Genomic DNA, 13,612 nt, shown 5'->3' with positions numbered 1-13,612 from the left:
TGAGATGAACCTTTTCCTTCTGTTTCTTTTTAGTACAGTTATAATGTAATACATATATATCATAAAATAATAAATCAAACCTTCTGAAACATGGAGTCAACATTTTCATCTCTTCCCTCATCCAAGAACCCCTGTGACCACTGTCACAAAAGACACCTCATGGGAGCTTGGGGACCTCACCTCAAACTTAAGGACAGACAATTGGACAGGAGCCAAAAAGTCCTGCCTAAGGAATTCACTAGAAAAAGAAGAAAACAAAAAAACTAATCCCTTTTTTTGGGATGTTTTACCAGGAGCAAGAACCTCTTGCACCTGGCTCGGGTTTTCTCTGTAAAGAGTTTTGTTATTTTGCCTTCTATTAAAACTTTTCTGTTCCCAATGCTACCACAGGAGCCATCCGGATGATTTTATGCCTTCTAAGGCAGCTGAGCTATCTTGGGTGTGATACAGATCTCCAAGAGTTTATAAGACCTGGCTCAGGAGACCAAATATCACCAGGGCAGAGCTCACAAGGGGAGACACAAGCAGAGGTCTGCCCTAGAGCAGAGCCCATCCTTTTTGGACCCTGCCTGGGCTGTTGAACATGCACAGCTGGGTCCTGGTGTCCCTTGGGATCCTGCTCCTGTTCCTTGGGGCTGAGGAGACGGTGCCACCCCAGGGCAGAGATGGTCCAGAGCGGGCTTGGAGCCGTTCCTGTGGCTCTGCCAGGTGCAGGAGGGGGTGAAGCAAAGCTCTGCAGGCAGGGTGGTGGCTGCTCCCAGCAGGGACAAGGCTGGAAAGCTGGATCCTCTCCAGGCATTAACATCTCCCACCAGCTGGGATGCTTGCACACTCCACACCCTGCACCTCCATATGCCAAGCCCTAAGCACAATTATTTTTCTCACTGAGAGGCCTTTGTATCAGCTTGGTGCTGAGCAGGAAGAGGAAATTAAACCTTTGCTTCTTCCTGGGCTCAGCATTCCTCTTTGCATCAGCTTCACAGGCAGAATATATTAGTGCCCATGTTAATCAAATAATGGGAAACCTGATTTGTTAACATTGTCATTAAAAAGTGGACAAAATGCATTTCAAGTTTCCTAAAAAATAAAGGATTCTGTGTGTGAATATTCAGCAGTTACTCATTTAATTTATTCTGAATGTTTGCAAACTTCAATAATTGCATGGATTTTAGCAGGAATGACCCATATCTCTTCAGTGCAGACCTTCAGCTACACAATAACTCCTGTCAATACTTTGAAATAGAGGTAAAGATTAAGTGACTTAGGAACCCAAGACTGATTTTTGGTCAAAGCTGTTGGCTGTTGAAAATGCTTTCAAAACTTCCTTCCCCATATTTTAATGAACACGATATTTTGTGTCTGATATTATCCTGCCACTTGGAAATAAAAGTCTTTGCATTTCCTCAGATTTTAAAATCCTACAGAGTATATCTTAAAAGCCAGCTTTCCAAAAGAGAAGTATTTACAAATTTCCTCTGCAATTTCCCTCTTCAGATTTTCAAAACCACCCTTTGCAGAGTCACAGCCCTGTGTGGTGCATGACAATCGGCAGTGGGTTTGCAACAGCATCCATTGACATCATAGTGAAGGGATTTTATAGGCACAGGAAATTGAGGCCCAGGGGAGCTAATTGCCCATAAATTAAAGCCCAAAAAAGGTCCTTTTCTCTACTGGGTGTGTCCCTCTTTGTTGTGTTTGGAGTATTCCTTAGGCACATTTTGAACAAAGGCAACCTATGTCTCCATGTCCAAAATTCCCAGCAGAGTAGGTCTAGCTTCTGAACAGTGAGATTGTGCAGTCAAGTAGAAACTGATGGGAGATGGGGACAAAGGCAAACAGCAGCCCCAGGACAGCCAGGGCAGTGATCCACACCAATCCCACCCAGTAACAGGGGTGGAAATGGGCCCCACATCTTCCAGCCTGCAGGCTGGGACTGTGGGCAGAACATCATATTTTTCCTTGTGGAATTGATTGATATCCCTCTCCTGGCCTCACAAAGAACTGTGGATGACTCCTTAACACCGCTGTGTTAAGTCTTGGGCCCCTGACTACAAGAAAGACATTGAAGTGCTGAAAGATGTCCAGAGAAGGTCAAGGGAGCTGAGGAAGGGTCTGAAGCACAAGGCTTATGAGGAGAAGTTAAGGGATCTGAGGTTCTTTAGCCTGGACAAAAGAAGGCTTGGGGGGATCTTATTGCTCTTTACAACTTCTTGAAAGGAGGCTGAAGCCAGGTGGATGTTGTCTTCTTCTCAAAGGTAACAAGTGATTGGACAGGAGAAAATAGTTTAAAGTTGCTCTAAGAGAGGTTAAGATCAGATATAAGGAAAAAAATTCTTCATGGAAAATGTTGTCAAGCACTGGAAAAGGCTGCTCAGGAAAGCGATGGAGTTACCATTCCTGCAGGTATTTAGAAGACACAAAGATGTGACACCAGGGGACATGGTTTAGTGGTGGATTTGGCAGAGCTGCATTAATGGATTAAATGATCTTAAACGTCATTTCCAACTTTAGTGATTCTATGAATACGTATGATCCCAGGAGCATAACCCTCTGTCTCCACTCTTCCTCTATTCCTTCTTCTAACTAACTCAAAAGAACTACTTTTACAATGAAAATTTCACTCCAAAGTAAACCCATGGGACTTAACTAACAAACTTCTGTTGTTTTTAGCTCTACTGATAATCACGCAGCTAGGAATGGAAATCCTATACAGTGACACCACAGCTCATATTCAACATAAAACAACTCACTCTTCATTCAAAGCCACAAACTATGAAGGACAAAAGTGAGAGAGACATGCATACCATGCCTTTTGATGGATTTGACTTAGGGAAAGATTTTTTCTGGTTTTTTTTTTTTAAGTATCCATGCCATGTCCCTCATATCTTCCCCTCCAAGTTTTGTCTTCCTCCTTGACTTTTTCCCCTGCTTTTGCAACATCTCTGAGCTTAGTTTTGGCATGTTTTAGTCCTCTGCAATGCAGCTCATTTCCTCACAAGATGAGTTTTTGAAGACACTAAAACTCCCAATTTTCTGGTTTTTTCCATTGCATTTCATTTGATCCTAGCTCCTTTCCAGAGCGTTTGTAAGCCTTTCTTTTGGGTTTCGGGAAGGGAAAAGGAATCTTGCGATTTCAATGGGGACCAATAGAGGAATCTTTGGTGCATGTCCCTGCCCTGGATGGCATGCCATGCCTTTTGATGGCTTTGACTTCAGGAAAGAAGTTTTACTTTTTTTTTTTTTTTAAGTATCCATGCCATGTCCCTCATATCTTCCCCTCATGATCCAAGTATTGAACAAGTTATTGTAGGAGAATTTTATCTAAACTATGAAATATAAAGATGTTGTAAACATCTCAGGAAGGTCTTGCTGCTGGAGCCTATGATCGTATAGCTGAGAGACATGACCTCCTGCTTGTCCTGTTCCTACACTCTTCTCTGTGGGCATCCACATTCTGCTGTCAGTAACAATCACAGGGACAATTAGAAGTGTCTTAGCCTAATAAAGACATCTTATAATGTTTTTACATTCATTTTAAGGATCAGGACCAAAGCAGGTATCCCCTTGGTTTTACTCTGATTTGTTTTGTGGTTCTCATAATGTTTTTTAGACCTTGCTTGACCTTGAGGCTGCAGCTTTGAGGTTTTTCCACGTGGAGCTACTGGTCTGTGCTGGAAGCAGAAAATAACCTCAGCCAGAAGCTGAAGAGCAGAGTTTATGTGCAGGGCTCTATGCAGATCTGCCATAAATACCTCTAGGATTGAAGGCTGTAAAACAATTAGACCCCAAAAAGGTGATCGAAATCTCAAACAAACTGCACTTAATCACAGTCTCTGCTATTCTCAGAGAAAATAGTATGATGAATGAGCATAGAAATTATCAAAATCCTGTGTAATGAGCCCTGTGTTAATTGCCCCACTGTCCAATGAAACACAAAAGGTACTAATGAAGCTCACAGAATCATCATCTCTGACTTCCCTTTGTTAAGCTTCTGCCTAAAGTGGCCAGGAGAAACTGTGGGGTACCCAGACATCCAGCAGAGGGATTCACCTCCCACCTGGGAGTGCAATGTCCTCTCTGGGGCCTGACCCAAAACTGGCCATTCAGCCAGGCAGAACTGTCAGCACCCTGTGGGCCTATGGCCAGAAGGAAATATGGAATAATCCTCAGTTCTTGCCCACACTAACAGGGGGTGCACAATGCCCCCAGTCCCTCCCCAGCCATCACTCCCTCATGTGCCACTGATGCTCAAGATTCCCCAGCAGCAGGAGAAAGGTGGATTTCTTTTCTCTGTACTTGTCCTCCATGGGCCAAGTTGTTATCACTGCATCTTTGGGGGTTTTTGCTGGTGTCACACCACACAGCTGTGACCGTGCTCACAGGGGTCTGAGGACGAGGGAAGAGACGAGGATCTGACTCCATGTTTCAGAAGGCTGATTTATTATTTTATGATATATATTATATTAAAACTATACTAAAAGAATAGAAGAAAGGATTTCATCAGAAGGCTAGCTAAGAATAGAAAAGGAAATTATAACAAAATCTTGTGTCTTGGACAGAGAGTCCGAGCCAGCTGGGCTATGATTGGCCATTAATTAGAAACAACCACATGAGACCAATCACAGATCTAGCTGTTGCATTCCACAGCAGCAGATAATCATTGTTTGCATTTTGTTCCTGAGGCCTCTCAGCTTCTCAGGAGGAAATAATCCTAAGGAAAGAACTTTTCAGAAAACATCATAGCTACACACAGCCACTCTGCTGAATAGATGTGACACAGACATGCCTTTGTGGCTCTCACCTGGGTTACCATGACCAGAGACCAAGGCAGGTCAGGAGCACATGCCTTCAGAGCAGAGCTTTGACAGCAGCGTGGCCCTGGTTGTGCAGAGCAGTTGCCATTCATTCACCATGCCCTAGTGTAGGAAAGGAGTCTTCTTGAATTTTTCTGGACCTGCATGGAGGTTACTTGGATCATCTGAACTGGAGCTCACTCTGACTGAGATTTCCTTAATAAGCCAGTTGTTATTTTGACACAGCACCTCTGATTCTCCAGCCAAATGCCCTAAAACACTCCACAAAACCTTTGTACTTTTCCCTTGCCATGGATCCAAGCCGCAGTGAGAGCTCACAGCGGGGAGGAGGACAAGGAAGGCAGATGTGTCCATCGGGTGCATACACCAGCTCATGGGATGGGCATCCCAAATTCATCCCCACTGGAATCAGGGCTGGAGGAGCTGCCTTGAAAGACTCAGCCATCTGCTCTTAGCTGGCAACAGGCAGTAACATCAGATATTCTTCCCCCTTCCTGTAAAATGCCCTGATATCCCCAGGTGAAATTGTACTTCAAGTGCAACGTATTTTTGCTTATAAAGTATTTAAGGCATATCAATCCGACTCACAGAACTCATTTCAAACAAATGAACAACCTTTGAAAACATTTTATGGACATTATTTCCTCTCCAGCTGAACTTCATCTCTTGAATTTAGTCTTATGTTATGGTATGATTATTCTCAAAAAGAATTAAATTGGAAGATGGAAGAAATGAAGGTATTCCCTGGAAATCCTTTCATTTTATTAAAGCTTCTGTTATTGCTTATGTTGTGTTTGTCCAAACCACTTGTCAAGATTTCATTACCCCAATTTAAAACAGCAGCACTATGTCTGAATGTGGTTATGACTGAAAATGAAGGTATGCTGCAATATTCCCAGGGAGACTAGAACACTCTGCTTTTCTGGGCTGAGCTTGGAGAAAATAGGTTACAGACAACACACACATTCATCCACCAAATATCACACTACAAAACAGTGCTAATGTGCTAAAAGAGATTTTACAGCCCCAACACATTAGTGATTCAGACAGAAGTTACCTTTTTTAAGCCAGGAGTGACCAACACTAATCAGTACAAAATTGATCAAATGCTATTGACCATTAAGGAACAAGAGTGAGCTTGGCCCTCCACAAGATAAATTAGCAGCAGCAACTTCTCCAAAATAGCCTTGAAACAAAGACATGGTACAAAATCAGTTCCAAAATGTGCTGGGCCAACAAATCACACCACCTGCCCATTGACCCTGGGATAGAAACCTCCTGTGGAAATTGTGGGGCTTGGGCTGAGAAGGACTGAGAAAGAAGGGAACAGCCACTTCAATCAAGGCAGGAGTGGAGAAGAAACAAAACCAGAAATATTTAGGGACAGAACACAGGCTGCCTGTGCAGAGAAAGCTCTCAGGAGCAGTGGTCTAAACCTTTCCCCCATGGGACCACGGGCTTGAGATGGAGAACAGGGGAAGCTGAGGCAGAGCTATCACCCTGACAGGCCATGGGTGACAGCCATGGGTGATGGCCCTGCACCAGCTCCTGGACAGGGAAAAGCCATGGTGTGACCTTCATCTTGGTCCAGCTCTGGGCTCTGAGAGTGTCTCCTTGCCATCACGTTATCACTGTATGCATGAGATGCTGCACCAGAAGTTCTGAAACTCAAAACCTGGGGAAAGAACACTTTGGAGAAGTGATTTGAAAAAATAATTCATTTATATGTATTAATATAACTACAGAAGGTGTCCAGTTTGAAAAAAAAATGCTGCACACTTTTTCAAAATATACCAAATATTCATGCTTAATCTCTGCAGACCAAAGTTTATACTTCTTTAATGATTACATACTTCAAGACAGACGCTTAAATTTCCCACACAAGTACACAAAGTTACATTACTGCTTGGGATGATGCATATTTCAGTGCTATTATTATTAATTTCTAACAGCCGTGTGTTCTTGGTATCAATCAAAAGCAAAATTCATGACTGCAATTCTACTGTGCCCATGCAGTTTGTCAGTCATAATTACTGCACTTGTTATCATTCTTTCTCTGTAGGAACATATCATTTGTATTAACCATTTACTAGAACTCTCTATATATTTATTCCAGCTATTTGAAATTTACTGAAAATGTGTGTCAGCTCAAAAGTAACTACTGCAATATTCTGAACAGTACACAATATCCAGAGCACAGTCAGGTGCTCCATTCCCACCTCGTGACAAACACAAATATTTCTACATTTTGTGCAGCTTTTGTTACTGGCATTACCTGAAGCCTGGTGTTGGTAGCAATAGGAAGCCTTCAAATCCCAAATAACCTTAATTCAGCTCTTGGCACCAAACCCACCCATCTCTGATCAGGCAGGGGGTGGCAGGACCAGGCTGCTCCCCTCTCACACAGCCGCCAGAAGGGCTCCTGTGAGCCCCACGTTTGCCAGCAACAGCAGAGGGAGCACAAGAGGTGCAGCTGCTTTTTTATGGCAGACCAGTGACCAGAAAGGACTTGGAGATGGGCAGCCAAGAAAGGACACACAGCCAAGGAAGGACACACAGCCCGTGCCTCTGGCCACCCTCCCCAGGCCCTGACAGCACCGTGTGGTTCCCACCTGCCTGCAGCCAGCAGCAAAGTGGGACTGTTCCAAGCAGCATCATCCTTGTAAAAACAAAGCATCAAATTATTGCCCACCCTCAGCACAAAGAATTCCCCATCCCCTCTTCTCTGCCTGAAACCTGAGAGGGGAATGGCTGGGTCCCGCTCAGCTCAGGCCTTCCTAGCACAAGCTGAGTCTCTGTTTAAACCCTCACTCACCTGGAGTCCAGGGCAGGCAGGAACGCAGGCAACATTCAGAACAGTCCCTCACGCCTCTCCCTTGGAGCCAGCCACTGGACTTGTAAGCAGCTTTTCAGCCCTCAGAAGGTCACACAAGTGTCTGCTTATGAACTACTAACTTTTATTTTTCTCTTTCTAGGATCTTGCACGATTTGCCAGCCACAGGTGCATAAAATAGGCCTAATAATTGTATTCCAAGTTTTCTAAGGTCTGTTTTCAGAGATCTGTAATCTGTAAAGAATATGGGATATCTTGGGTTAATAGCATGCAGTGGCTTCCCCTTAGTCTGGGACTAAGTTGTGATAAACACAGACCCAGGTCACAGAGAAGTACATGAAGGATGAAAAAAAAAAAAAAAAAAAAAAAAAAGAAGAGGGAAAACAATTATACGTTGATACTTTGCTTCTTTAACCTTTCTCTTATGCTGGAAAAACCACAGCAGCCTCCTACAATTCAGAATTGCCACTTTTTTTTTTTTTTTGCTATAATGGGAAGAGACATAAGAATACAACAGGCTTTTTAATTAAACCTTGTTACTTTGCAAATGTCTCATAAAGCCCTCCCTTCCTCACTGGTTAGGAACAACATTCCAACTTCAAACTTTGCATGCAAATCTCTGCAGTGTATGTCAGAATTTATGCCCTGTGGCATTTGCCATCCACAAGCCCCACATGTGGTGTGAGCTGGATGTAGGCACCTATTGCTATCACACCTCCTTTTGGAGGGAGAGAGCTGAGAGGAATTTCCTGTCACACAGCACAGGCGCAGCCCCTCATTCCAAGCAGGATCCCAGGTGCCCAGAGCCAGGGCAGAGCAGCAGGGATGGCCTGGGGCACACAGGGAGGGCCTGGCAGAAAGATCAGGCAGAGCACAGGCCGCTCCCCCCCTGCTCCAGGGATGGCAGGGTGTCACAGACATCTTTTATGAAAAATCCCTTCCTTAGGATTTCTCCTCCTGAGAGGCCTCAGGAACAAAATGTAAACATTGATTATCTGCTGCTGTGGAATGCAACAGGTGCATCTGTGATTGGTCCATGTTCATTCTTTCTAATTAATGGCCAATCACAGTCAGCTGGCTTGGACAGAGAGTCCAAGCCACAAACCTTTGTTATCATTCCTTGCTATTCTATTCTTAGCTAGTCTTCTGATGAAATCCTTTGTTCTGTTAGTACAGTTTTAATGTAATATATATCATAAAATAATAAATCAAGCCTTCTGAAACATGGAGTCAGATCCTCATCTCTTCCCTCAACCTGAGACCCCTGTGAACACGGTCACAGCAGGGATCATGGAAAGCAGGGATGGAAGGAAGCTGGAAAGCAGGGAGGATGGAAGCAAGCTGACAGGTCCTGAGAGGATGGCATCAATTTTTCCTTTGCAGTTTATTGGTGCTGGATAGCTGCTAGCATCTGGTGTTGGACAAAGCTGGGATGGAAACAAGCTGGGAAGCAGGGATGGAAGAAAGCTGGAAAGCAGGGATGGAAGCAGGCTGCAGGGACAGCAGCGATGGAGGTGGTGGGGACTGCTGGTTACACACAGCTGCTGCTCTTCTGGCTGCCGGCTGAATGTTTAGGAGTTTATCCTGTTTAGGGAATTACAGAGCAAGAACTTGGCAGAGCAGACAGCATGAGGCAAAATTGGTCCATAAGTTTACAGGGCAAGGTTTAATGAACTCTTGGAGTCCACGGAGGGCAGCAGTGCCTTAGGTGTTAAACATGTTTATTTATTGCTCCACCAGCTCTCTAGCAGAGTTTATACATGTTTTGGCCAAACAAAGCAAGATTTTTGAGCATTTTCTGTACTTCTTGTAATTCAGCAGAAGGCTAATATTGGGAGATTGATCAGACACCAAAGGCAGTATTGGAAATATTGTACCTGAAGAGATCATCTCATAAAGTGCATGATGCCTTTCACCTATGCATTCTTTCTACAGGCAGTTTAAACTATCCAAATAGATCTGTCAGGTTATTTCCTTTCTGAAAGGAAAAAAAAAAATTACTGGATTGAAAAAGATGTTTTGGTTGACTACAAACTTGTTTAATTTGGGAATCTTTTTGCTACTTAGGTAAAAGGATCAAAAGCTACTTAATTACTTTGAAAAAGTAATTAGTTACTACTTCAAAGCAGTGCAACTTTCCAAGGGTAGAAATTACTTGATATATTTGCAGACTATGTTGGTCAACCTTAACCACCACAGGTAGTTTTGGGTGGCAAAGTAATTCTCAATAAATATTACCTAAAAAGACAGCAAAGACTTTACACTGGTCTTAAAGGAAATCCTTAATGAATAATGACAAACACTTTGAGCTGCTTTCACCCATGGGCTTGTGCCAGTAACCTGCCTCCTGACAATTAAAAAAATGCCTGAGAAACCTGTCAGTGTATTTTGTATCACCACCATGTTTAGGTGGATGCTAAACACAGGCTGCTTTACTTATTTATTCCTGGAGTAAAGTCCTCAATCCAAGCCTGTGGCAGCCAAAAAGAGCCAGCAGAGGTTTTGGAGCTACCACCCCCCAAAAGGAGCTTTGGGGCTGTCTCAGCTGCCTCCAGCTGATTCCAGGTGTCCATCTGAGCACACCTGGCTTTTCTGGGGGAGGGATCTCACTCTCTTGGGAGAATTTTAAATTTTTACATGATTTTTTCTCCCTTAGGGAAGCCCTCAGTGAACTCCACCGCACCAGGCAGGGGCAGCTGGCATGGGGCTGCCCCTGCCCATCCCCTGGTGGGTTCAGCTTCCTGCATTTGGGCACCTCAGGGCAGCTGCAGGTACCTCCTATGCACTCTGGCAGGGATTGCTGATCCTGCTGTCAGGCAGGGCTGGCACTGCCACCGTGACCCACCCTGGTGAGCAGGGACTGGGCAGGGACCCAAGCCTGACCCTCCCCTGGGATTGCAGCACGGCCCCAGGCAATGCAGCTTCATGCAAGTAATAACCAACCTCCCTGTCTCCACCTGCCAAATAAACCATGTTTAAGTGACTCCAAAATGAGAGCTGTGCTCCTAATTTATCAGCAACAGTAGTGTAGGAGACTTTGATTAAACAATTTACCTGATTAGCTAAAATATTTTATAACCTTTAAAAACTTGAGAGAACAAGCTTACAGTTTTCTTTTTGAAGTGCTGAAGGCTTTTTATTCTCTACCCTCATCAGCTGCCTTGCACCTGGGTTGATCTGGGCCATGAAGAGATCTTAGCAGCTCACACCACCAGCCCCTGCTCCCATCATCACCCCTTGTGTCACCAGCAAAGAGCAGCCTGGAGCCCCTGGACTGAGAGGGCAGGGACAGCCTGGACTCAGTAACTTTCCACGGGGTCCCTAAGGCAGAGTTCCAATGGATGGCATCAATATTTCCTTTGCATTTATTGGTGCTGGATAGCTGCTAGCATCTGCTGTTGGACAGAGGCCTGAGGATGTTCTGTTCCCCAGGAGGATTCACATTTGGGAGATTTCCATAACACAGTCCCACCCAGACAAGCACTCTCAGCTGGAAAACAATGCCCACCACAAAGCAGTACAAATCTAGCCCTGAAATACAACAGAAACAAGAAATTAAAATAACAGCAAAAATAAAAGACATGTAATTATTAAAAATCACTTTTGAGGCTTTAAAACAGCAAAATATTGTTGCCTCTAAATGTGGTGGGGGAAAGGTTAATGGAAGGGGACTGGGTGAGCCAGGGGAAAGGAACCTCTTTTCTTTCCATCAGCACATCTGAAATCATGTTACATTCATAGATGTTTTAAGATATTTTGCTGATTGCTTTTGCAAAGCAAAATACCAGCACTGCCCTAAAAGATCAATTATATTCCTTTACAATGTCCTACAGGCACATGAATTATGAACCAGCAGAGTTTCGCTTAACTCCTCAGACAAAACGGAGACCCAATTTTATTTTTTTTTCCTGTCTGCATATCTTGGTGTGCCCTCTGCTGGCATTTATTCCTAACAACACATCCCCGTGCGTCCAAACCCTCCTCCCTGGGAAATACCTGGGGCCAGCAGCTCCGCTCACTCTGGGACAGTTTTTGGTAAACGCACAAATTTCTGACAGAAAAAGAGGAAAATAAAGGCAGGAGCATTAGCAATAGAGCAGGACTCGTGCAGAGCTGTGAGGTGAGAGCACCTATCCTGTGAACACTGAAATTGTTCTCCTAAGACAGAGGCTCCAGGAAGGGTGGCTGGAGCTGCTGGTCCCAAATGCGGCCACCCAGTGGTTTGGCAGCAAGTCTTTGACATAGGTAGGAGATATGGTTTGACAGCCACTGATGTTCTAGCACAAATCCAGAACATACCTGATGTCCTTAAACAGCCAGAACATTTCTTTCATTCTTGCCACAAGTTTTTACAGAGCTTGGTGCTGATTTATACTTTGAAAACCAGTTAAATGGGAAAGAAATGGAACACAAATAACAAAAATGAAGAATTCATTCTGGCATATTATTTGCTGAATTATGGAGTTCTAGGGGCAGTGTCAGAGATGTCCTTATTTAATGTCCTTTAAATGTATGTTGACTCCTGAATTTTTACATTGAAAGAGCCTGGGACCACACAAGCAGGAAAGTCCATTAGTAATGCAGAGACATTACTAATGGAGCAGAAAAGATTTCTTTTCTTCCCAAAAAGAATCTGTCTGTGCTCTCAGATACCTCATGCAAAGCCATTGTTGTTAACAGAGGGACACCAGTATAAATCAGTCCCAGGGAAGAGATGAGCTCCCTTACAGGGAAAAATGGTGCAGCCCTGGAGCAGCACTCTTGGCATAGAGCACCTTTGCTGTGGAAAGCCCTTGGACAAGAGTTATTCCTACCACGTTTCCAAGGGACAATCACTCAGCAACCACATAATATTGTCCCAGTGCCTGCAGCTCCCTCATTGCCAGAGCTCACCTGCAAGTCTGGCAATTCACCAATAACTTGTGGACCTGAAAAACGAGGGACAAGTCCCTTCCCTCCCTCCCAGCACTTGGGTGCTAAGACCCCCACATTCTCATTCATCTTCTAACTGTGACCCCAGAGGTCCTCAGAGGAGGATCCCAACCAGGTCTCCATGTCCCACATCCCCAGATCTGGGCTGACCACGTTTGCACTGACTGCTGGAGTCACCTGCGGGAGAGATCCCACTGTTCCCTACCATGGGAGCACAGATAAGCACAGCCCTGCTCCCACAGAGGCAAAGTGCCTGCATGGGGAGCTGCTGCTCACCAGACTCGCCCAAATACACAATGAGGTTGATCCTGTGCAAAAGCTCAGGACATCAAAAATAAGGATAAAGGTGTGAGGGACCAGAGTGCTGTCTTATATACCAAGAGGTCTATTATCATTATAGTACAAGGATTCCATATCACCAGAGTTTCATACCTCCTCAACGTTTCTCATTAGCAGCTCCTCTAAGCATTGGCTCTTCCTAGTCCTTGCAGCAGCCATCTGACTCCAGTTCCCACCAATCCACTCTTTTATAACACTGTTCTCATTTGCTGCAGGTGTGGCCTGTTAACATCAGGCCTGCTCCTAGTCTTTAGTAATTGGTTCAGCTGTAACTTGTTGGGGGGATAAGATTACATTCTATACAACCTTCATTTACCCATACTGTATCCCCCTACACCAGAGGGAAGAGGCAAGGATGGGCAGCAGCAGCACCTTTGTTATCCTTGGGCTGAGCACTGGGCTATGCTGCCTCTAGCCCCAGCAGTGGGAACAACCCACCCATGGTACTCACAGAGAAATCATAAATCAAATATTTCCTGCAAATTCCCCACATTATTGGCAGTTTCTCCAAGTGAAAGCTTGCACATTTGATGGAACTGCAGGACTGGAAATCTGTGCCTTGATAGGGCTCCATCGAGCTCAGCTGGAATTGCACAATTGTTCAGCTTGCAGGATCAAGGTCTCCATCTGCATTTTGACATTGTTTATTTCCAGCAAGAGCTCTGAAACTTGTTGGCAAGACTAATGGTGTTTA

The sequence above is a fragment of the Melozone crissalis genome, unplaced genomic scaffold (genome assembly GCF_028551555.1).
Source record: "Melozone crissalis strain CALT ecotype California unplaced genomic scaffold, PUWL_Pcris_2 ptg000016l_1, whole genome shotgun sequence".
Classification (NCBI taxonomy): Eukaryota; Metazoa; Chordata; class Aves; order Passeriformes; family Passerellidae; genus Melozone; species Melozone crissalis.
Note: the sequence above shows the minus strand (reverse complement) of the source record.